This window comes from Cyanistes caeruleus, chromosome 2 (genome assembly GCF_971803275.1).
Source record: "Cyanistes caeruleus chromosome 2, bCyaCae1.hap1.1, whole genome shotgun sequence".
In the NCBI taxonomy this organism is placed as follows: domain Eukaryota; kingdom Metazoa; phylum Chordata; class Aves; order Passeriformes; family Paridae; genus Cyanistes; species Cyanistes caeruleus.
The window spans coordinates 60,057,690-60,084,128 of NC_141702.1; the positions used below are offsets into that span (position 1 = coordinate 60,057,690).

Consider the following 26,439-nt stretch of genomic DNA (forward strand, 5'->3'; position numbering starts at 1 on the left):
ACAAGAAGCACACAAAATAAGGGCAATTTCCCAAACAATATATAGGTCCACTTAACTTTGTCAAGAGCCATTTCTGCAAGTGAAGTCCTCCCTGGTTAAAGATACAAGGATAATGTGTTGGCAACTTCACATGAGCATTCATTTAGTGCATTCCACATTAACTGCATTTTCAGTTGTTCTTTTCCTGCTCTGTTTGAAGCAAATAGGATATTATTTCTAAAGGTATTTGTTTGAAGAATAACATTGTGCTTACTGCTGTTCCCTCTCTCAAGAGCTCTTTTTTCTTTTTCTTTTTTTATAAAGAAGGTATTTAAGAAAGTTCGCAGCTCACAAGATCACTCTGGATTTTTGTAGAGTCCTGCCTCCCCCAGCATCATCCTGTATCTGTGCCCCCTCTATCTCCCTGTACTGGGAGGGAAGGCACCAACCCCACACAAAGGTTCCTACTGTCCCAGAATTTCTCATACACTGCTCTGCATGTCCAAAAGCGAGCTCATAGTTCCCAACACAGACACGCCAGTACTCAAACAGATCTCAGAGGAAGGGCGAGATCTCAGGTTCCAGACTTCCCTGAAGTAAATACACACCAAAGGCAATTGTCCTCTGAAGTCTTTCTGTGCCAAGCCCAACCACTGTATCTACACAGTGGAGTGTGAAAAAAGGAACATTTGTCCTGCTTTAAGTTCAAACCTCAATACAACCTTAGCAACAGAGTCACTACTGGCATATCCATAATATATTTTTAAGGTTGCCCCATCGCTTTGACTTGTGGATTTATTTATAGATCAAAGGGAATTTCTTTCTCTAGGAGGACAAAAAAAAAAAAAGCAATGAATTTTCTGAAAGCAAAGGTGAAATAAAATGAGAACGAAAATAGAGGGAATAACCTGTGGCCTAGGCAGTAGTTATTAATTCTTCCCTCCAGTGCAATCTGTGCTGAACCATAGAAGAGTGAATATTTTTTAGCAGCCTTCCCCAGCCTCTCACATGTACTTCAATACCTTCTCCTAAATGTGCCTAGGACCTAGCGCTGCAGACCCTGGTGGGAGAAACATCACCAGGAATCACTGCAAAAACACTTCAGGCTAACATCAAGTTCCTGATTCCCTTTCTTGGAGGCTGAAGGTGTTCATCAATTTGGGGGAGATTTTTTTTTGTCCCATCCAATGTCATTCAGAAAGCTCTCATCCAGGAAATAGGCCTTGCTTTTCCTGAGGTATTACCAACCCCTTGGTTTCCATGCTTCCTTGTGGCAGTGAGTTTCATGGCTCAGTCAAGAGCAGCGTCACAGATGATGTGAGGAAAAACAGACCTTGACCACAGACAGTAGGACACAGTTTCTCTCCATGCCCAACAGAATGACCAAGGAAGAGACCTGGTAAGGGGGGAAATGCCATCACCTTCCAAGCCTACTCTGGAGGATGGCTCTGACCCACCTGCCACCACCTAAACAAATACCCTGGCCTTGACTAAGGCATCCCACCAAGATGGGATCACCACAACTTCAGTTTGTACATGTGAAATGTGATTAGATGTCTGGGAATATGGATAGAGTAAATTTTACACATTTCTTTGAGGTAAATAAGATTCATGTCAATATTACAGAAGAGAAAATTAATCTCAGGAGTCAATAGGAAAGAGAAAACAAGCTGAGAGCATTCAAATGTCAAACTCAGAGACCCCAATGTCCTCTAGATTATACCATTTTCCTGTTGTTAGAATTACTAATTAATGACATCCAGAATGCAAGGAACAAAATACGTGTTATTTATATTTTTTTGCCTTTTACTTTCCTCCCTTCGCCACCCCACTAGGCTTTTCCAAGAGGCGAGCTGGCTCTTTCCTGGAAAGTGACCTTTGCTGCAGGGCAGGCAGATGGCAGCAGCCACAGAGAAGCCCAGTTCTCCTCCTTGACCATGTGTCACTCAAAAGCCTTGAAGATCTCTGTGCTGGAGACCCCAGGTCTCCTCCTAAATCTGGGTCACTGGCAGCACAAAGCCCTGCTGAAGGCACCCACGTGTGACGCAGAGCCATCAAGGACCATTCCTCATCTCAGGGGCACAGTGATGGCCAAATCTGCACTGTGCAATTGCAATGATTTGAGCTTCAGGGAATTATTTTTTTCCTTATTTTTTTTATTATTATTATTTCTTGTTCAGCCCTTGCAGTCTTGGTCTCTTTAGCACAGATCTCCTCACAAAGGCAATCCTTGTACCAGAAAGCCTCAGCTTTGCCCTCAGCTCTTCCATAGGCATTGATTAGGGGTCTTTTTTCTTTTTCCCTTAAAAAAAAAAAATCAAAAAAGAAAAGGGACATGATTTAAAACTAAAATAGAATGAAGTGCATTGTACAAAGGATTATTTCAAGTAATTCTCCTTGAAACTGTAACAAAGGAATGTTTCCTGGGGATTAAATGGACTGTCAGGTAATCAGAAAAGTTGTTTTAGGTTTTCCTCAAGAAGAAAAGAAGCATTTTGGATGGATTTTGTTTCTGGTGCTTTGTGACACTTTACAGCTTATTCCCTCATGTCACACCAGTTTATTTCATTATTCATAAACATGCTGAATGCCAAAATGATCGCAGAAGCTATGAGGCTCTTACACACTCAGCTACTAAGCCCTATTCTCCCCTTCCCATTGCAAATGCAAGGACCCAGCCCACTCAATGTCCTTCCACAGGGATTTTCTTCTAACCACTGCTCATCCTGCTCCCTTTCTTGTAATGTGGGTGGGCTTCCTGGTATTTTACACTCTATGCAGGAATCTGATGTGGCCTTGAAGGAGAAATCACATGCAAGAGAGAATTAATTTGTCCCTGGGGTTGAAGTCCAGAGAGCCAGCACACAGGCAACCTTGCATGCAGTCTGGGTGCAGCCCTCACTCCTCTGTGGAGCACTTGGAGTGATAACACTAAAATCCATGCCCACCACCAGTCCCAGGACACCTCCCAGACCTGATCTGGGCTCTCTCACCACACTTCTACCTTGCTTGACCCTGCAAGGGACAGGCTGCCCCTTCTCAGAGCTGGGACCAAATTTCCAGCACCTTGTCTCTCTTCCACCCCCAACAGCTGCATGTTCCTGCCTAACCTGCCACCTCATGCATAGGGATGCCTTAAAATGGCCCAGGTCTTTCCTCTAGGACAGGCACCAAAAGTCCCTACAAGCAGCTACTTCCCAGCTGCTCCAGCCTACATCCACACCTGCGAGCTCAGCCCTCTTCTCTCACCCTTCCCAAAGCCTTCAAGGGAGCAGTTAATTCAACCTGGAGCACAGACATCCACCACATCCAGCTCCACACCCCTCATATACCAAGTGGAAGGAGTCCTCCTCCCTCTGCTTGGCCAGGAGTAGCCAGTGGCAAAGGCAAGCAGAGCAGAGCCCAAAGGGAGGCAGCCTGGGCTGAGGGACAGGGGTATGGGAGATGCTTTCTGCCTCTGTGGGGAGCGAGCCCCACCAGCTGGACCCTGCGGCTAGGCTGGCCCACAGCATCAACATCCTTTTTGGACTGCTGGATGCTACTGGGTGCCCAAGCAGCAAAAGACACCCACATCCATCTGTGCCTAGGCAGCCAGCTTCTGCTACAGCAGTCAGTCTTTGCACTCAAAAAGGGTGTGGGAAATGGGGGTTTAAAAACCACGATGACTGTGTGTGGAATGGTGGCTAGTCCTTCATCGGCTTTCCACGGGGCAGCACTGCCACAAGTGACAAAGCACAGCCTTGTTCTGTGGTGTTGACCCAGGAATCAAGCACTGGACTCTATGCCACAAAAAGCCTCCACTTCTCATAGGCTCACAGGACACGGTTCCCCTCATCACATGCTGTGCTGAGCCTGCTCCAATCTGGAACAATTGCTCCTTCATGTGTGTGACTTTTTTTTTTATCTCTAACTAAGAGAAAGGAAGATTTGAATCTCCTAATGGCCCTGGAAAATGAAGATCTTTTTCTTATTTTATTTTTACTTTTTTTAATCTAAGGACAGGGTTTTCTTTTCCATGAGCTGCTTCTTTCTAAAAGAATTTTTATTCCAATTATTCAGACACCTGCTGGTGTCCCAGCAGCCCCCTGGCAGCAGGGAACCCTCTCGGGCAGAGCAGCCGAAGGAAACAAAGCCCAGAACAATGTTGTACAGGGAAACAGTACACACACCAGCAAGCCGGAGAGCACAGCAGCAAATGTGTTATTAGTCTGACATCACAAGGGCCTGCTTGTTTGTTTGCTTTACGCTTTTAAATCCCGACGCTCTCCCTTGCCGTGCCACATGTTGAATTTTTCTTGATTAAGTTGAGACTTTTATTATGCAGTGTCCCCAGAAGAATTACAGAGGGGAAGGAGAAAACCCAACTGCATATGGCAAAGGCAGTGAGATAGATACTGAATTCTTCCAGCTTGAAATGACAGGCAGTACAAATAAAGCTCCTTTGTAGCTGTTTTAAGATGTAGCATGTACCAGCCCATTTCAACAAATATACCTTGGGAAAAGCCAAAAGCAGGATCAGAGATGCACAGTGAGGGAAATTTTAAAGCTGCCAGTGCAAGTTTCTTCAATATGTTTGTGCAGTAGTGAACACTGTCGATTTTGACTGTGTGGCAGTAGCAGCAGTAGTAACAATAATAAAAATAAAAAAATTCTTAATTGTTTGTTATTATTGTTATTATTTTAGGCCTCTCTAAGTCTTGAACTGTAAAAACAACATTAGCCACAAAAACCATCCAACTCCTCTCAGCTATGAAGTATGAAGTACGCAATGAATGGGATTGGCCCTCGTGGCCAGACCATTTGGGCTACATCTTTCAGCCTCAATTCCCTCCTTCCAGTGAGGGCTGTGTTTTGCAAGAGATACACCAGCACCAAAGCCAGTATGGCAGGACTTCCTCACTTGGAAACAGGCTTCAAGCAGACCTGAAAACTCTGTTGAAGTTTGCATTATGGTGGCAGAGCAGCACAAAACAGCTCTAGCATCTGGCCTCAGGGGCTCAATCAGTTCTGTATGAATACTCATATGATGCAGTTATCATCAGCAAAGCCCATAGCTAAGCGCCTTGCTACCAAGTCTCATGGCTTTGATTTAAGGAGCTCCCAGTAATCTGGGACACTACAATTAACATATTTAATAGAGCGACTAATGGGAAAGGAAAAGGGGGGAAACCTGAAAACCGCAGTTTTTGCTGATGACAGGGTGGGAAAGGAACAAAACCCAGAAGTTTCAAACTACAAAAAAGGCACACAGTGACTAGTTACTTTCTCCCTTTTATTCTCCACAGTGCAAGGGAAAAAAAAAAAAAAAGAATCACAGAAATTAATTAATAGCCAGTAATCCCAGATAGACTGGTTTATCTTTTCCAAGGTAATGTACAGGATTTAAACACTTATTTTGGGATGCTTTGACAAGCCTGCTCATCAAAAGGCAGATGATCTGCACTTTATGAACACCAAACCCTTCCAAAATGTCTCACATACTGGCACACAAAATATACAGACTTATTTTTAAAACATACTTCTGTTCCCTACCTGCAGGAGATCACAAACTATGCAGGTGGGTTATTAAAAGTGTTGGGCAACAACTAAAGGTTCAGTAAAGTAATCTGTAGTTGTTCCAGGTAAGAAAATTGCAACTGAATTAATCTAGTTTATAAACAGGATATAAACAAAAGTAGAATCCCTTTTTTAAGAGCAGACAATGTTATTACAATTATGATAAATAAAACACAGCTCTTCTGGACAGCTGGGGACTTAGTGCACTGATCTAGCTTGGGACACAAGATCAGCTTCAGCTGGCTTGGAGAAGCAGCCAGAAGCAGCAGTTCATCTGATCAATGGCCAGGTAATAATAATGTATTACATACCATATTGCTGAGTTATAGTTATGCAGAGCTGTAACAATTGCCAGACCAAAACTCTAGCAAGATAGCTGGGTGACTAAATACATATTTATCTTTTACAGTGTCTTTTACATGGTTATTTAATTATCTCCAAACCAAGTATTCTAAACTGAAGAAATAGTTTCTAATTATATTCAAATGGGTGCCTAAATAACCTTAGTTCTGCCTCGGGTTTTCTGTACATAGTATACCATGTAGCACATTCATTTCATATGGTTATTATAGCCAGTAAACATAAAATGATTACAGGGTCACTGTAGCGACTGTGGTGCCATATTAGATAAAATGACTCTTTGAGCAAGGTCTTCCAGCTTTCCAGTATCAAGTCTTCATTGTATCCCCACTGGAGAGTGAAGGCCAGCTGTCCTTAGAGAAGAGGTTAAGTCACGTTCAAATGACAAAGAAAAGTAGAGGTATTTTTTTTGCTTCAAGCACTCTGGAGTTTTATTCCTTCTAGAAACAATAGTGGATGGAAGCAAAGTTGAGGGATGGCAAGTGTTTAAGGAATTTCTTCCAGCAGAACATGATTTTTCAGTGCTGGCAAGAAGCTATATTTGGCAAATAATGACCCTAAGTGGAAGTTGATCATATTTCTTTAACAATGTAACCTACAGACAAGAGGTTTTTCCATCGTTAAAATAGGTCCAACTTTAGGTGCTTACAGAATCTGTTCATAATCAAGCTAGTTAATGGATTTAATTGTAAACTTGGACAATATATGAACTATTTATAGGGTATGGGTAGCACTCATCTGAGCTCATTTGGGTGCTCTAAGAGTCAGGTACTTGGGGCAGCTGGGCATCTGGACTCCCTCATGGAGGACAGAAAAAGCAGCTCAGCAGCAGGGAGCTGATTTATTGGACCGGGTAGAGCTCCTGCTCTCCAGACATGACCATTGTCCATATGCACACCTGTTTTTTTAGAAACATTAGATGTTTCTAAACTATTAAAAGTGGATTATGGTATTTCCAATCCCTTGGGAGTAGTACTGGCTAGAAACTTTTCAGCCCCACCCACACCACCCCTGCTCATCTCTGTCCCCTCCAATCCCCAAGAAGGTTTGGTTATCCCTCTCCTTTGCACCAACTCAGATAACTCAGAGGTATAAAATGATTTGGTTCTAAAGAAGCACTTTTTTCCTATTACCTACCTGTTTCTCTATTGTCTTCCTGACATAATCTTTTTTCTTTAGTCATCCCATTTTCACCAGTCCTGGACACACCAGCAGTAGAACAGACACAGCATTAGAGGCAGCAGATCCTTGTGTGGGGTCAAAGAAGAGTGGGAGAGGGTATACTGGATCCACTGATGAAGGATCCATAACATGGAGCTGCACCCTAATTTTCAAGAGGATCCTGCATTTTTGTGTTCATTCAGACAACTCAGAGGCTACATGCAATACTTAACACTGCCTAGGTTAGACACCCACAGCACTGTCTTCCCAGCTAGAGTAATCTGTTCATCCTCTTTCTTCAGTGTTCCCTTACCCCTCATCTTCTTCAACTACTGTCTGCCTGAGAGGCAGAGCACAATGACACCTTGTCCAGCTGGCCATCAATGAGATGAGCTGCCACAGCGCTCTGACATCCCCTGCACCATTCCTCCTTCACACCTGCTCTTTGCCAGGCTCTTTCACAAGGCACACCTTCCTCGGGCCTCTCCAACAATCCTCCATCAAATTGTCCCTAAAAGTCTAGGGGCCAGGACACCCACCTTCTTTAGCATTTCTGCATTGCTGCCTTGCTCTATCACACACTACCCAGCTTGGACTTGTGCTGTCCCCCAAGGCCAGAGAAGCAGACCTTCCTCCACCCCCACATCAGTCCCCTGCCTGGATCAGACAGCTCGCCTGCAGCTGTGTGTGGCCTTGTCCCAGAAACTTTTATCCTAAAAATTTAGTAGAAGAGCAAAATACCTCCTTAATACCCCACTGTTAACGTCAATAGAGTGACTCCAGGAATGAACTGAGCGCACTGGAAGAGGAAAAATTTGAGCAAAGTAGAAAATAAATAAGTAATTTCTCTAGAGATATTTAGACACACACATGCACATACAGTCAGATTTTGAAATTTAATTTGCTTGTGAATGGCACTGAACAGATTCAGTGTGGTTGCTTGTGTAGATGTGTCCCCTAAACAGTAACTCAGCGCACAGAGAATAACATTCGTTCATGCATCAACATTTTTGAGTTAAGATACTTCTTTATTCCAAAGATTGTTGATTAGCCCCATTTCAAACTCAGTATCCACTGTCTGCTCCTTACGTGAATCATGTTCAGCGCAGGACGTTGCTGATGCTTTGTCACAAACAACCTAGGAATAAAAAGATCGGCATTTCAGTTATTTTTCCTGCATCTTGTTAAAAAAGATACTAGGAATTTTGAAGAAACCTAATGCATAAATACATATTTTGTCTGATTCGATAGCATATACAATTCAAATGACACTGCATTAGAAAATCAAGGGCCTGCTGTTATTCACCAACACATTAAATACGAGCGATTTATTTCTTTACCTTGACATCAGTCAGAGGGCCAAATCACAAAATGATGCAACATCACTTAACTGCCTGCCCCACCTTCCCCCCAACAAGCAACCAGAAAGCTACTGACCGCTCTAATACCAAATGCTATTTCTTTAATCTTATCAACCATCACCTCTTCTGAGCCGTGAGGACAATAAGAGATTGGTATTAGCAATCTCAGCCCTTCTCAGACTGTTGGAGGCTTGCATATCTAACTGATGTGCCTAATTAGATACAGCAGTGATTCAGCCTTCAGCTGCGGTTCTGTGGTGCTGCTTCCAGGGTGCATCAGCGTGCTCTGCATCACCCCGTGACTGAGGTGTTTACTCTTCATCACAATCGCTGTTATCTGTCAGAAGTGATACCAGACTGCTTTCCAAAGAACACCACTCCTTCCCTTATTTATATGGAAGTACTTTCACCAGAAGGAGCAAGTTATCTTTGACTGAATGTTATTCCAGTGGAAGATAATAGCCTGGAAATCTTGGTGTCTTCCAGCCCTGGACAGGAAAGTCTGCTGAGCTTTCCTGGGGTGTCACAGAGGAACACTTTGGCACATTATTCATACTCCAAGCCTGCTCATTCTGCTTAGTGACATGGAAAGCTCTGTCTCATAAGTTGCAAGCTTGTGAATTCTTATGTGCCATTAACTAGATGACATGTTTTTGCTTTTTCCTCCTTTCCTTTCCTTTCCTTTCCTTTCCTTTCCTTTCCTTTCCTTTCCTTTCCTTTCCTTTCCTTTCCTTTCCTTTCCTTTCCTTTCCTTTCCTTTCCTTTCCTTTCCTTTCCTTTCCTTTCCTTTCCTTTCCTTTCCTTTCCTTTCCTTTCCTTTCCTTTCCTTTCCTTTCCTTTCCTTTCCTTTCCTTTCCTTTCCTTTCCTTTCCTTTCCTTTCCTTTCCTTTCCTTTCCTTTCCTTTCCTTTCCTTTCCTTTCCTTTCCTTTCCTTTCCTTTCCTTTCCTTTCCTTTCCTTTCCTTTCCTTTCCTTTCCTTTCCTTTCCTTTCCTTTCCTTTCCTTTCCTTCTCTCTTTTCTTTTCTTTTCTTTTCTTTTCTTTTCTTTTCTTTTCTTTTCTTTTCTTTTCTTTTCTTTTCTTTTCTTTTCTTTTCTTTTCTTTTCTTTTCTTTTCTTTTCTTTTCTTTTCTTTTCTTTTCTTTTCTTTTCTTTTCTTTTCTTTTCTTTTCTTTTCTTTTCTTCTCTTCTCTTCTCTTCTCTTCTCTTCTCTTCTCTTCTCTTCTCTTCTCTTCTCTTCTCTTCTCTTCTCTTCTCTTCTCTTCTCTTCTCTTCTCTTCTCTTCTCTTCTCTTCTCTTCTCTTCTCTTCTCTTCTCTTCTCTTCTCTTCTCTTCTCTTTCCCCTTTTCTTTTTTAAATTTTATTTTCTTTTATTTTAGGTGGAATGACTTTCAGCATTTAGCAGTAAGAACTAGAGATGAACTGCTGCTCTGAAGGGAAAAGGTCTGTGTGTCATTAACCTCATCAACCTCTGTTGATTTAACAAAGAATGTAAGCAAAGAAACGTATCCGAAAGAATGGCAAAAAAAATCAGTGTTTTCTCAGGCTTTATCCTTTGTAGATTAGAACAGCAAGAATATCCTTCAACAAACTTCAAATGTGTGAAAGCCATGGTAGATAACACATTGTATTTGCAGATTTAAAATTACAATGGTCCACAGCTAAAAATCTAGGTGCCTCAGTCTGGGGCAATTTTTTGCCCATCTGGAGCAAAAAGACCTCTGCTGAAATAAGATGGCACCTACTTATGTAAGGCAAGGACATTGCTCTTTAATATCAAAGCTTATTATCACTTCTACTTACTTGCTAATTGCAAAGTTTAATGCTCTGTTTTCCATTGCAATAGTAGACCCTTAAGGGAAGCTTGAAAATCCATCTCTTTATCATGTTTTCAGCTCTAATAGAAGATGTACAAGGCCCTGAACTCAGCTCTTTGTGAATTAAAAGGCTTTTAATTCATCTTTAAGGAAACATTTAGAGATCATCCAGAGCATATAAATTAATCTGATTTTTCTTTCCCTCTATCAAGGCTATTATATATCTCTTTTCTTTTTCTTCCAGGTTGGCTTCTATTTTCTCTCAGGTGCAACTGAAGTTTCCTGAGGCGATGAACTGAAAAAGAATCAGCAACATCTGGAGTTATCTACGCTTCTGCCAAATAAAACGAACACGTCTGAAGAGGGCTGCTTCTCAGAATAAAAAGGGAAGTGATGACTAATAAGGAAATGCAATTTACCAAAAATATCTCATTTTGCCTTTTCTTAAATATATCAGTCTCGCAAGTCTCCTTGACCACCTAAATGTCCTACTTGAATCATGCAACAGTAAGATTTGTCCAGAAAGAACAAATATTTGGCTCTTCTGTATGCTGTTTGGAGGTGAATGCAAGTTTAGAGATCATTTCATAGTATCTTATAAACCATAGACTTTGCATCTGAGTTAACATCCCTCAACTCCATTTTCATCAACAGAAACAGGCAAAGTAGGATTCATTGCAGACATCTGGACATTTTCAGCAGATATCTAAAATAGCTCAGCTGAACTGCACCTTAAAAGCAGCAGTTGCTCTCTTTTGACTGAAAAGGCAGCTCAGAAGAACTAGCTCAGCCATGACATCTATACCTGTAGATGTCTAATATTAGGAAATATGAGGGTGACCTCCCAAAACTGTCCTGCAGAATCATCCTCCCCATGCATTCCTCCTTATCTTAGCTTCCCCTTGTTGTAACTGGCACTCTCCTGGAAAGGAGGAGACCATAATCCATAGACAAGAGAGGGTTTTGTCATCTTCCTTACGAAATTTTCTTAAAGAGGTGATATGAACATAAGCATTTATCTGTTACTTAGGTATATTCAGCTTAACTTTCTTGTCCTTACTTTTAAGCCTTTACTCTTAGTCCTCCTTCCCATCCTGTTTCTTTTTGCCCCACCTTAAATCTCATTCTCTAGGAGCCCTCCTTTTTCAAGTCTCTCCAAAAAATCATTCCTCCCCACTTGGCTCTATTAATCCTGACCTAATATGCTAACAGCTCTGCCAAACAGTTACTGGAACCAACCTAGGGGGCACCTTCCTTAAAACGCAATTATGGGATATTGTCACATACAAATTGTACTGTCTAGAATTTCACTTACAAGCTACCCATGGATGAGACACCTATGGTAGGTGTGTAGTCACATGAGTCAGTGAAGCAACAGTCCCCTCCAGAGGAGCCCTCAGATTGTGTGAAGTTTTAAATTCCCCATGAAGACACTCGTTTCTTTTCAGTAGTTACATAGAAGGAGGCCTGAGTGGCAATATTCCTTATTTTACATCATCCCTGAAGTGCCAAATGATTGGTAGGGTGAACCTGAGCTTGTATCTTTTCTTTCTATAGGAATACATCTTAACATTTCTTTTAATACTTGGAAATTATAAATACAAACAACTACAGAGGCACAGAACTTTCAGTTGCCTCAGGGCACTCTATCTGCTCTGAAGCCTATTCTCACCTTAGATTTAGTGATTCTTCAGCTGCTACTGATGTTAAGAGGAATGCTGCATCTGGCAAAATAAGACCTGCTGACACTACCAATGGACCTCACCAATCAGCAGTGCAAAGAAAGAAAAATAAATGCAACAACGGAAGGAAAAGGGAAATAAAACCAAGCCTTATACCTTTACTAAAAGACTCTAATATCCTCTCTCTATTACTACAAAAGCAAGGGGATGTTGCAAATTTGGATACACTGGAGAGCAATTTTCTTCTCTTTGATGTCGCTGATGAAACAACAGGTCTCTCCTCTCTTCACATTCAATACAAACAGCAAAGGGACTCATCCCAGCATGAAACTGGGAGCAGTGCCTGAGCTGCCCCTCTCCTGCTAACAGCAGGGGGATGGGTGCTAAAAGCAGGGAAGGTCATCCCCAAAGGTACAAGGGGTTCAGAGTGAGGTGGCAGGTGTTGGGGAGCAAGCCAAGGTCACGCTTCGGCAGCACAGTTCCGTGAGAAAAGGAGGGCACATGCCAGGATCTGCCCCATCCCATAGCAAGTATTCTAGTCAGAAGAAAGACAAACTTGAAAATCTTCCCCTTCAGTTTTTTTGTCATTTGAGGAATGCATGAGGAAATCACATGATCCGTTCAGCCTAACTTGCATAAACTTAGAAAAGCATGTGGCTTGAATTTTCCAGCCTTTTCTTATCATTAGTATTTTTCCTTCAAATCTCACATTTTGTTGGGCTCACAGAACAACAGCAAGGGCTGTCCTGCAGCTAATTTGAGTCCTGCCGATTCCCTGTGACTGCAAACAATCTGCAGCTTACTGGATAAAGTGTCTTCTTTGTATTTCGAAAATAGTCAGCACAAATCCAATTAAAAATGTTTCTTTTCTTTCAAATATTATATTGTTCTGAGCGTTTCTGTGTAAGCAAGGAACCCTGGATTACATTCCTCTCCAGGGGATCCTAAATGTTTATACAAATCACAGTAGGCAGCATTACAACACTTCCAACTTTTGCCACATGCACTTTGTCTAAACTCGAACTTGGTCAGAAATCTGTCACACTGCAAACTGTAAAAAAAGAGAAATGAAAAGAAACTGCCTTATTTTTGTCCCTTTTGAGGATGTAATTCTATTAACAGTTCTGTACATCTTTTCCCCATCAATTTAATTACAGATTAATTAATTCTTAGCAGTTTTCTAAAGCCCAGCAAAATATCATCTGACCCAAAACATTTCACAGCAGGGAAAAATTACAAGTTAGATAAAGAGAAAATCCATCCTTTGGGGAAAAAAATGGTGTTTAGAAGAAAAGGCAAGGGTAGAAAAAAGATCAGCTCTCCCTTTTCCTCAGCAAACACATGTCGCTGCATGTCTTGCTCGTTACATTTCACTCCTTTCCATTTCTGCACATCATGCCCCAGACTGAGCTTAACTACAAACTGGTGATGCAGTATCCAAGGACTTCTTATTTTATGCCTCTTCTTGAGGATATCAACATTAAAGTGGTTGAGATACAGCCATGGCCATTCCTTTGCCATTGGTGTTGTTCCACAGTCATGGATCTCTGTTCAAACAGGCACACAAAGCCTGAACGTGCTTGGAGGTGCAACCCGATGATTTAGCCTGTGTCTCAGGCTGAGGCAATGTGGTGAGAAATAGCAGGGTCTACATTACAAATGCCCAGGCCCTGGCAAAGGTTACATTTATTGTTGTCCAAGATAATTTCGGGTAGGACTTGAATTTGCACCCTTTTCTGTGAGCTTGTGTGTTGCTCCTACCAGGCAGGTTGTGTCTGCCATCTGCTTACATTTATGTTTTTATAGGGCCTTTTATCACAGGGCTCCCAAAGCACTTTACACACTTACACCTTGATTCTCTGTTGTAACAGGAGGCGAGTTTAAATTAAAATAATGTGCAGGTCGTAATCTTGGAATTGGGCTTTAGAGCCTCCTTTTTCACCTCTCAAGTGGGGCTATTACAAAGCAGGTACAAATAGCCAGAGCCAGGCATTTCAAGCCACAGTAGGAAAATCACAATATTTCTGCGAATGGAGAAAACAGAAAGAAAAAATGAAGCTGTGTTTCACATACATTGCTGATAAATCTCACAACATAAAAGAGAAGCACATCTATGCCTTTGACAACCGTGCAGAGGGATACCACTCTACTTGGCATGAAGAAAAGGAAGCACAACTCAAAAAACACTTACCTCCTTGTCCTTATATACAATTACTGGTGGATTACTTCTGCACGTAACAGGGAAGCCCAAAGAAAGGAGAAGTCTTCTTTCAGCATAAGAGCTGCCCCACTTCAGGGAGGGGGAACTGATGTTCTCAGCTATTGCAGAAGGTCACAGTGGCAGACCAGGAAAGGCACAAGATGTGACATGTCCCTCCTGTACACACAGCAGGTATAAGTGACATTGCTATGCTGACCTCCTGGGGAAGGGGACAGAAGCCGAAGCAGCGCAGGAAGCTGAATGCAGGAAGCGCGGGAGCAGAGAACAGGAGTTCATTTTTGGAAGTGCTTCCACAGGGTTAGCAAGTTAATTAGTTGCACAGCACGGGCCCAACCACCACGCCATGAAGCTTTTTTTATTAAATCTGCTTATTTTTGGACCCTCTGTTGCTAATTCAACTGCCACTGGCCAGGCCAATCAGAGAGAGCACGCTGCTCCTGCGGGCACAGGTGGACACCCACAGCCGACACTTGCACCTGAGCCAGCCACCTCAGGCTCTTCTACTGATAATGCAGAGAAAGGTTTTCCTTGGGGAAACACTTCCTGTCTTCCTGGAACTGATGGAGAAAATAGGACAAATTATTTGTACTCAACGAGTGTTTGTTTCATTCCACCCTGAAGTCAGGAGAAAGGACATTTTTCACACACTCCACCCTGCAGAATAGGCCAGTGAATCTGTTCTTGCAGAGCACTTTAAAATAAAAAAATAAAAAATAAAAAAATCAACATAAAAACATAAAAACAAAAATTAACAAAACAAACAAAAAGCTGTGAAAATTAAAGCTGGTTACCTGCAACTGAGTCTTCAAGACATTCAACCCTACATGTGCTAGCTCATCACTAGGAAGCCTAAGTTACTCATTTACATGATGGCATACTAACTTGACTTCCCAGATCAAAACACCTGATCCAGAGAGAAAGACTGAGAAGGTAAAAAAGACATGAGAACAGGAGGTGAGCAGGCATGGGGTAAAGAGCCAGGAGAGGCAGGAAGAGCAGTAGGAAAATAGTATCAGAGACTGAAAGAAAAAAGCAGAAGCTGCAACATTATAAACCTATTTCATTCCTGAATTCTTTTTTCTCTCCAAGTCTTTTCTTCATCCACCCTGACCCTCACTTCTGTTCCGTGGCTCACTTTGTGCATCCATTGCAGCACAACTCACTCCTTCACCTGAACAGTCATTGCCACCCACAGAAAATTCCTACAAACATCAGCCTGGGGTGCATTCTGGAGCAAAGGGGGGCCTGAAATAGCTCCTGCTGACACCCTGCTCTTGCAGATAAATAACTCGGCACTCACTGGAGCTGGGACTGGAGTCCAAGTCCTCTGGCAGTTTTATGAAACTCTAGCTGTTCCTTGCCTTTGCTTTTCAAAAAGCACATGAAATGAAATGGCTTGTTCCGGGGCAAATGACACAATGGTGCTAAACGGCATGATTTGTTTGTTTGTTTCATCCCAGGAGGGGAGGAGGAGAGAAGGAATGTATATTTGATCTAATCCAAACCAATTTTTTTGCTGCTGTTGTTTCTGCTAAACTAAAAAAAAAAAAAAAAAAAAAGCAATGGTTTGAATAGCCCTACACAAAAGAAGTTTGAGGGAAAGAAAGAGATACTAGACTCCATTTTATTCTCAAGACTCGTTTGACCCTCTGACACCTCAGCCTGAGAGGAACTCACTTACGAAACCCAGCGTTCAGAAATAAATTTTAGAAACAGCCCAAGCTGCCCCACATTCAGGAGAAAAGCTGTTTATTTACTCTGCCTTCTCTTGCAGTGCCTGTATGCTTGTGTCAGAGCATGCTCTGAATTGCCCACTGACCTACATTCCCTGGGACATGAAGCTGTGCCTCCCTGCTCCAGGGCTCAGCAGCACCCCTTGCCCTGGCCCTGCACTCCCTCTCCAGTGTTTCACCAGCTCTTCCAGCAACACTCTGCATAAGTGGATAATGTCTCAGGCCACCGAAGCATGCTTTTAAATGGATAGCCAGCCAAGTGTATATTAATTAAACTTAAAAGTTCTATTTATTGCCAAACACAGGGGGATTACACAGACAACAAGTGGCGGAAAGTACTCCAAAATGTTCTCACCCCTTTAATTACTATGCTATAGTTAGCCCAGCGAGCTGATGTATAATCAGCGCTGCTGTACGCACTGTTTACAGCAAGCACTCAGGAGAAACACACTTCACGGCCTCTTTCAGCAGCTGCCACGTTTGGAGGGGCAGGAGGAACACAGAAGGCACCAAAGAGCCCTTTTCTTTATCTCCTCCCCTCAGAGCTGCTCTTTTCCAGCACCCTGCTGTGCTCCCTGGTCCCGGGGGGGTTTTGCCACCTCAGCAGTGCTTGTGGTGCATCACACCAAGTCTCCCATCGTGCCCAATGTGTACCTCTCCCAGAGCTGCCACCATGGAAGTTAATTACCACTGCTCCACACTTTGCTGCTGGCCGATTTTAGAGCTGGGCATCTTAGGAGTTTGAATTAATTTTATGCCTTCATGTTTCGTGTGCTCACAGCTCATGCATTTCACAGGCGAGCTGAGCAGTGAAGTGAAGAAGCCAGGAAGATTTGGACCCCCCAAGAGGCTGATCCTCTTCCCGTGAGCCTGTCACTGCGACCAACCGCTTGAATTCAGAGAGATCAGTGCTAGACCTGATTCTGCTCAGCCCCTCTAAGGGCAGCTTGCAAGCCCTCACCAAAAGTGTATCTTCTCTATAAAACTGAAGATGAAAAAAAATCAGCAAAATATGGTGAGAAATTAATAGCCCTGTTTGAAAAAGCCCTGCTCTCACTCACACATACCACTACACAGAGTTAATAGCACTGACCTCTGTGCTCCTCTGTTCCCCTATCTCCCAGCAGTGCCTCACAAGCTGTAGCATATTGCTGTCTGCTACGCAGCTTGGCTGCCTTCAGCACTGGCAGCTCATTTTCCTTCCCTGAATCCTCAAACCCTCAGTTCATTTCCAGGTGTTTTCATTGAAATAGCATGAAAAAGAATACACATGCACCCATTAGCAAGCCAGCAAAAACCTTTTCATCCTCTTGCATTTTCACAACTGATTGCAATCAAAACAGCAACATGCATTTTTCACATGACCCTGGGTCTGTGTTTCAAAAGTCAGATCCACTCCCAACTGTACACATTTCCCCATCCAGACAACCTGCACAATATGAGGAATATGTAAATAAAGTCGTGGTGAGCATGGGAAACAGCTGAGTAAATCACATTACAGCATCACAATGTCTGCCACTACTACCACCGCTCTTACAAGCAGTCTGAGGCACCTTGTACACTTAGTACCTCCACACTCATATAGTTAGCAGTTCTTTGGACAGCAGTCATGTCTAACCTTCACCAAAACATTCTGACTTCACCTTCCAGAACCTCAGAGTCTGTCTCACAAGGTCCAGCAAGCTGCTCTTCTACAAAGTAGAGAGAGGTGAAGGTATAAACACTCCCCAGCTTCAAACCTTGGGCTTCTCTGCAAGATAAGGTCTCTCCGACTGACTGAAAACATCACCTGAGGAGTCATCTGCAAGCCTAGAGCTACCAGGGCAGAGTGGCACTTTGGCCAGTATTTCTCATCAGCCATACCACTTGTCATGTTCTACCTACAAAAGCTCTGATGCTCAATCTGAGACCAGGATATCTAAGGATTTCAGGATTAATCAAGAAAGTAGGGATTCTGCATCTTTCCCATTCCAAAAATTGAATAACACCAAAGCTTTTCAAAGAGAAGCTGGTCAGAAATTTTCCAGTCAGAAAACAGAAATTCATTCCTTCCCACACTGTTGATGCTTTTCCAAACACACCTGACATCTCAATTGTCTGGGAACCTCACTCAAGGCTTTGGAGGTGAGCCTTGGGATTTGGGACACCTGCTCAGCACTCAGGGACTCCTTCCCTGCAGAACTGCCCTGGAACTAGGAGTCTTGCAAACTGCCAGCAAAGGTTTACTGTCAAGGCTGCATTCCACTGTCCTCTCTGTCCCACTGAGCAGGTATAGACCCTGCTGAGCTGCTAGAAATTTCTTCAATCTTTCTTTGCTTTGTTTGCTTTGATCTGCATCACATTTCAGAACAACAGTATTTCTTTCAAATTGAAATCGAAATTTTTAGGCAGCTAGTTATTTGCTATATTGACAATATCTGGACCAAAATGCAAAATGTATATACTTCCAAATTACTTTGAGACATATTAAAAATGCCCTAAGATGAACAACTGGCAGATAAGCAAACTGAAAAACCCCAAATTACACTGAAGTTCATGCATATGCATGCATGTGCATGTACCACCTCACAAACTGACAGAAAATGTTCCCTGACATAGGACAAGCATTGCCTAAGTGGGATTAACATGCTGAACTACTTTGCGTCTGCATCTGGCACAACTTTTGCCGGACAGATGACTCACATCCATTCTGCTCTTAATTGCTAAGTCTTTTGAAGACTTATTCTTATGCTGTCCTATCTTCCTGTAATGGATAAAAACATTAATTTCCTTGTATATGGCAATGTGTTTCCATATATCCCGCTGCCAGGTGTTCCTGTGAACCAGGTGGCAATCCATTCTGCTCTGAATCTTGACTGTGTTTCACAGGCTTGCTAGGACTGTGTCATGTTGGCATTTTCAAAAGCAGAAAGAAAGGCAGTTTGCCATTTCTTTAGAGACCAGCAAACACAAGTGCTGCCCAAAGAGCTGCTGTCCATGTGAGCGGTGATGTACTAGATGCATTCGCTTTTCTCAAGGCTGTCTGCAATAAGAGTGGTGGTATTGGTGGATATTATCAGCCTCAGGGTGGGAAGATGCAGATTGCCCCAGAAGACCTTTTTCAGATATTTAGAAAGAGGTTTTGCTCCCTGAGCAGTATGCCTGGCCACTGTGCCAAAGACACAGAGGAGCCCTTTATACCATGTGAAAGCCTTCCCCCAGGCACAGTCCAGGGAGCTGCAGAGCCCCAGAGCTGAGCTCAGCCCTTCAGTCCATCACTGTGGACTTAGTCAGGCATATGCACATGGCCTTTAGGTCTGAAGCCCTCCTGTTTCCCCAGAAATCACTGCTCCTGTTGGTGTCTGGTTCCAGCAAAACCCATTCCCTGATTTTTGTGTCATTCTCCACACTGCTGCCTCAGCAATGGCACTGCAGCCAGTTCCTTGCAGAACCAACCCCAGAGCCAGGACATTCCTTCTGTTCCTCAGGCCATTAGAGAAGTGTCACCAACTGGACACTGAGTAGGGCAACTCCTGAGTCATACGGCACCCAGTGGTGCTCCAGAAGTCCCTGTGTGAGTGATGGGCACACTGCAATGCAAATAAACAAAAATTCTTCTGGAAATATAACACAGTGATGCTGCCACTGATTAGCACATAAAATAGCAAACGCACAGCTCGGCTTGTTTTGTAAGATTGAAGGGTGGCTTGAGATACAAGTTAAATAGGGTTTTATTTCTGGCTTCACCCCTAGGACCAGTGTTCACTGATATTGATATTTAAAGAAGCGCTTTCTTCAGCATGGCTACAATCCAGGGTGTGTGGTGTGGTGGTCTTTTTTTTCCTATGCTGGTTTCAAACAGGCTGTGGGTGTCTAGGTGGGTGGGTTGAGTGACATATTAGTGAGGAAGCTTCCTCCCCTTTCAAAGCTACATGGAGAAGTCAGAAAGGCATCGTTTTAGAAAGTGACAGGCAGATCAGGTCGGACTATTGCTGATGAAAAAGGGTTTAAATCCATCAAGAATCTTGAATTTGGAACTACACTGCTACAGAGAGCAGGGTGAAGTGAACTTCACTAACCTCTATAAATATTATCTGTCGTTTAATTTCAGATTTGCTCCTCAAAAAGCCTTTCAAAATGCACGCTGCCTCCTTTCAGCTCCTGGCATCCAATCAAACTAGCTATCTAACAACAAGGAGCAGAGGAAGTCTGTCCTTCGCCTCCATTTAGAAGTGAAAGATTCCCCCTTCCCTCCTGCCCACCCCCCCCCAGCTGACTCTGAAGGTCTTCCAATTATCTCCTTTACCTGCCGCATTAAAAAGTAAAACATATGAGTTGCCAGAGATACAGAGTCTGAGGACAAGCCACTGTGGCAAAGCCATGACATTAGAACAGATGGAAAACTTCTCGGGAACAAAATGTGCACAAAAAAATGGGTTCTGGCTTTGAAGTGTATATTCACGGTGGGTGCTTTCATGTCTTTTGAAAAGCCCTAGCTCAAATATGACCTACTTAGGCAACATTCTTATTTATGTCTCCAACTAAGGAGCAGTATATTTAGCAAATGAGAGGAAATCATCCCCCTGTCATGTTTATAGATTGGAGCAAACTTTGCTGTTTAATTCTTCAACAGATTTGTCTCCATAAAAGTGGATGTAATTTAAACACTGTTAAAAAAATCAATAAATTCCAGAAACTTGGGATAAATGGAATCATAATTTCAAATATATATATATATTATATATGTACAGACATACATACAGAGAAATAAAGAGAGAACATTTATTCAGTAGACTGCGGTTAAACCATATTTATTTAACTGGTTCAAGAGTAATGGATAAGGCTGAGCAAAGGTGGAGAGCGAATCATAAGACTTTGCCATTTTAATTGATGCTAAATGCTAACTATTCTGTAAGATAATACGGAACACAGAAATTCTTAACTCTTCATAGACTAGGTAGGCTTACCTGGACCAAACTGAAAGGAGATTAAAATGTAGTTTAAAAGATTCTTAAATTCAAGAAATTAAAGTTGAAAGTCATTTCAGGAGGACATTTAGTTCGTCTCCCAAAGGCAAGATGAATAAGACCTACATTATTCTGGACTGTAATCTGTCTAACCCCCAAGGATGGACATTTGGTAAGCTTCCAAGCAAGCTATTTCCTCTTTTCACAATTATCACTAGTAGAAGGATCTTGCTGGCATCTAAGCCATGTCTCTCACTGAGGTTACAGCCCATTACCCCTTGTCCCAGTAGACAAAGAGTACAGATTATTTTTTTCTGCTTTTTAGTAATCTTTCAAGATTTATCATGCTCCTTCTTTCTTTAGATTTGGCAACCCCAGTTTATTTACTCTTCTCTCACTGATCACGTTCCTTGTTGATCAATAGTGTGTCACCCTATTGACCCACATCTCACCCATTACCTCTTCTAAGATGATCCACTCCAAAACCCAGAACCTTCTCTTCACGAAGTCGCCTGCTCTCATGCGTTAATGCTATTCAGTGTTCCTAACTCAACAAAGGAGAGTCTTGCAGCTGTCCATGCCCCATTTTGTACAGACCACCCATCGCACTTCTCCAGGTTACTTTACATTATGAACCCACCCTCCACCTGGCCCACAGCCCACCCCAGCCTGCAAACCAAAGAACATCTGCTTTCCACCATTGCTCTGCATCACACTCTGTCCCACCACAGATCCCAAAACAACCCACCCAAAATCCCCTTGTAGTTGCACAGGTAACCATTGGTAACTGGTCTCTGGCTACAGCTTGCCAGACACCTGTGTACTGACCTCAGAGAACAGTTTCTTCTCATCCTGGTTTTGCCACATTGCTTCTGACTTGTAAAACAGTCTGAAAAACCATTTAAAATCAAGACAACTGACAACCATTTCTTTTCCAACCTACAAGGTCTGTTTATGTGTCTGAGAAAGAAAAGACATTGGTTTCAGGTGATTTACTCCTGACAAATACATGCCAGCTGTCCTGCTCACATACTTGTTCTGTTCAAGGGGTTTATGATCTGTTGTTTGATTGTTTGTTCCACGTATTGGCAGGTATACAACTTGACTACAAATCCCTGAGTTCAGCTGTTTGTCCTTGTTATGGATAGACCTATCTTTGCATTTTTTCCATTCTCCAGAACATCTCCTGTCCCTCATAACTTCTTGGGATAAATACTAAACTTTATGGTACTGTTTCAGTCAGTATACCTATACCAAGGTTGAATTTCGTAAGACCCGATACATTAAAAAAACATTTTGTTTATCTCAGTATTTTCTAATCTCATTTTTCTCTACTGAAATAGCCTGAATTATTACCCTGTAGTCACTGGTTGTATTAACCCTCCAATCATAGCTGAGCTTCCTAAGAAACACTGATTCCGAAGCTGATACCACAATTTATTTCAGATAATCCTATTCACATTGGGGGAATGACCTGGTCTTTCACAACTTTTTTAGGCCAAACATTTCAGAAGTTCTCAAGTTGTTTCTTAGCCACCTGATGCTCAAAGGCCCCCTTAATCTCCTAAATGGAAAGGAGTGCTTGGCATCTTTAAAAACAAGCATCCAGCTGAGGTTCACACTTTGTATCTTAAGACAACTGTGACTCTTCATGATCTGAATATACCATAGGAATACTTACCTTGTCACTGTTCCAGCTGAACGTAGAAGGGCCTTGGTGTGCAGAAATGGAAGTAGATCATCCATCCCCTGCAAAACCCCACCTACATTTTCAGTGAGAGCTCAAAAACTTTGTTCTGAAACCCAACAGTTTGGCCTACCTTAAACTCTGCTTAATTCTCACACCTCTCCCTCCCAAGTCATAACATCATATTTATACTTGTCTCTTTAATACTTGTTTAGAGAACACTTACAAATCCACTGATGAAATTTAAAAACCCAAAAGACACGCTCTCCCTTAAAATGGATTAAAACAGTGTCAGCTCCCTTGAAGTTAATGAATGAATACTATTCCTTAGAGCTGTTTTTATTCCTTCTGATATCCTAAATGATGCTGAATCAGAAAGGGAGAAGTAACTGAAATCCAGATATGTTAGTTTCTGCTCCATTAGGAAAAGGAAAAATCAATTTGGCAAAACATAAAAGAAGAAAATCAATAGGAAAAGAAATTTTATTTTCTGTTGAAAACTAAGAATACATTACAAACAATGGTGAGTGAAAATTATTCATTGATTTGTATTACACCTTTTACAAGCCCAAAAAGTGCTCCAAAGAATTATAGATTATTTAAACCTAAGGATCACTTACCACCAAAATGCATCTATCTCTGGAGTGGAATGCAGCTGCTACAAAATTGCAATAGCAAACAGAACACCACAGCTTTAGGGCACAAATGCTTTATCTGAAGATGCATCAAGGGAAGTTGAAAATGCAGAATAGAATTATCCAGGCTGGAATATGACCACACTGCAACTATATCGATTTCAGCTTAAGCTTAAACTCACAGAAGATAGTTCCATCAGCCCATTAAACAAACTTTGGCTCACAAAGTCCCTAAAATGCTCTGGTATAATGCACCAGAGGATGGGTTTGGGCTATTCCTCCTGCCATTTCCCTGGTCACTGTCAGCAAGCTGATGGCACTAGGCTGATGGCCCTTAGGTGTGAAGTGACCCTCAGTGGCAGGGCAGCCACCTCTGGTGGCAGGGCAGGTGGTGAAGGAAGCAGTCTCGTGTGTTCTCCAGCATGAATCACCACACTCATCCGGAGGTACTCTAAATCCTTCACGTTAAGCACACATTAAGTTGTTTCAGGATATGGGCCACATTTATATCACTGTCATTAGTAGCAAGGGATCACACTGCATAAAATTGCACAAAGTACCTTTTGTACCTCAATATGTACTTAGCAAGCAAACTCCTAGGGGCAGGGAATGTGCAGTCTTCTGTTTCTCTAAAGCACCTTAATCAATTATGGCAATATAAAAATGATTTATAACAATCTATTAAAAATACAACTCAAATGACTTACCATTCCTGGGGTCCTGGGAATATACTGTAGGATTTGCCATTTAATTGTAAATCAAATAAAGTACCTCGTGTTTTAGAGAAAGATGAAAACTATTGATACATCTCACCAATTGCAAGTGCAGCATGTCTTGGATGATATGATCTCGGGTCATCACCCGGTATGTAAGCAGGGGGAAGCAGAAACGTAGAATAAAGTGGCAGACATTTCTGCTCCCTACAGTTTATAACACAATCAGTTCTTCCACTGATCTGGAAGCTTCCATAAGTCCAAGGGCTGCTGCCAGGCAGGGGTAGGCAGGCACACTTAAAACACTTGCCATCACTGCCATGGCAGTTCCTTTCTCCCTCAGCTTTCTCTGGAAAATCTTCTTGGGAAGACAGAAGTCCAAAATAGCAGCAAGGCAGAATAAACAGCTTGCCTAAAAGGCCACAAGCTGGGCTGGAAAGAGATTCACAAAGCATCTTGCACACACAGTCCTGGGCAAACTGCATTGCACAGGATAACCCAGAGCCCTGGGGACACCTGAAGCTATTCGTGGGGTAGAAACAGCACCTGTTACATCCCACCCAGTTCAACAATCCAAGTCTACCTGTTCCTGTGCAAAATCCAAGAACATGTAATATGAAAATCTCAGTTTAGAAACCTGACCCCTCTCTTCTTATTTTCAGAAGAGCAAAGAGCTATTACAGAAACCTGCACCAGTATCAGAATCAAAATAGACATTGTATGCATCAGAGGCATCTGATAAAATACTCCTAATTCTCACCATCAGCAGGCAGGGATGGAAACTATTTGCACCTTGGAACTGCCTGTTTTTGATAAAGTGTGTTGATAAAGCTGTATTCATAGGAACACCCAGGCCAGGAAGTGAGCTATTTGGCCAATAAACTCTTCCCTCTGCTCTTACAGAAAATGACATCTGGCAGCTCTTTTCATAAGCTGGTAAAGCTGTACCTTGAAAACAATGTCAAAGCAGGTGAGGGAGGTTAATGCCTGTGTTAGTGATCACACAGCATAGGCTAGAAATCCACAGGACAGCTAATCAGAGATGCCCTCACCTGATAAAACTAGCCGAGAACATAATACTTTAGAAAAATATCTGTAATTCTAATGTCATATTGAACATATAGATAAACCTGCACATGAGAAATGGCAGAAGCTATAGGAATGCTGATTTCTTCTTTCCTATCACACTTTCTACCAATCCTCAGCTTCATTTCTTCCACTGCTCCTTCCCCCAGTTAATGAGCTTTGTTCCTGTGGTTGGGAAAACACTTAATATATTCCATTCTTGAGGAAGATTCAAACATAAAGGCCACTACTAGTGTAGAATATGTTTCTTGCATCATAAAATCATTAATGCATTGATTCCTATGGATCTCCCTGCCCAGTTCCCTAGGGATTAGCACACCAGTGACAGGTGATGCACTACCCCTACTTGGATTTCCACAAAGGATTCCTTTGTAGATACTCCAGCACCAATATGGCTTGCCCTGTACCTTTTCCTCAGTAAGGTCATTCTCTCTTCTAAATAGCTGCCTTGTTTTTTCTTCTTTTTTTGTCTCTTGAGAAAGTGTTCTTTGGTTATATTTGGCTAAAGCTGGCCAACCAGCTCAAAAGTCACTGAGAAGACAGCTACACACCTCACCTCACCCACAGTGCAACACAGAAGCCTCATTTTCTAAGGAAATGAGGCTAAAAAACAAACGGGGAACTCAGAATCTTCTGGTCTCTCACTCCCTGTGAATCTAATGTTCATCTTTATTATAACCTTCTTCTGACAGGAATTGCCTTTATCTGTATTTTGTAAAGCTTTGAGCGTATTGCCAGCACTTTAATAGTAAAATATCATAGAGAACCATATATCTGAATATTATTATGCAGAAAATATGTGCATGTTCACACAGACAGCAGATATATAAAAATACTGAATATGTAATTTAAGGCCATATTTGTGTCTAAGTATATAGGTCAAACACAGGGCAAAGTTTTTTCTATTACACACAAAACCTACATGTACACTGGACCGAAAGAAATCACATAAAAAGTCCTTTAATTCTGGATGCTAAAAGGTGCAAGTTCTAACTAGCGCTTGGAAGGGTGATTTCCCCAGGGAACCCCAGGTGTTCTGGGCACGTGCCAAGTCATTATTGCTGAGCACTGGGGTTGAGGCTCACCTCACCTAACCTCGGCCATCTGTCTCCCTATAGAGACTCAGGCACCTCCAGAGGGTGATACCTGGGAGGATGGAATGAATCAACCTGCCTGAGTCTCACCACTGACTACAGGGGCGGCCCAGACTACTCACTCAGATAAACCGTGCAGTTTTTGAATAACTACGGTTGAGATGAATGCCAAACTTGGTGAATATTAGCCTGCAAAAACCAAGTGAGTGGGAAGATTCCACATCACAGCTGGATGGGAATAAGAAAGAGCAAACCATAAACCCTGAATTCTCAGGGTCTACACGGAAGCAAAAACTGGTTTATAATACCCGGAAACTTCTGCAACTGCAAGAAGAGGTCTTTCATAAGAAACGAACAAATATTGCTAAGGCAATTAACATTAGCATTTTGAATATATTTATTGACAATGAA

General features: G+C 42.3%; 1 long non-coding RNA gene across 1 annotated transcript; it reads right to left on the reverse strand.

Moving 5' to 3' along the window:
• Nucleotides 1-7,933: 7,933 nt before the first annotated feature.
• On the reverse strand, nucleotides 7,934-19,051 carry LOC111926733 (uncharacterized). The gene is made up of 3 exons (XR_002863147.2): nucleotides 14,105-19,051; nucleotides 10,218-13,937; nucleotides 7,934-8,194 (listed from the first exon to the last, which is right to left on the reverse strand). It is a non-coding gene; the product is annotated as an uncharacterized LOC111926733 (long non-coding RNA).
• Nucleotides 19,052-26,439: the final 7,388 nt, after the last annotated feature.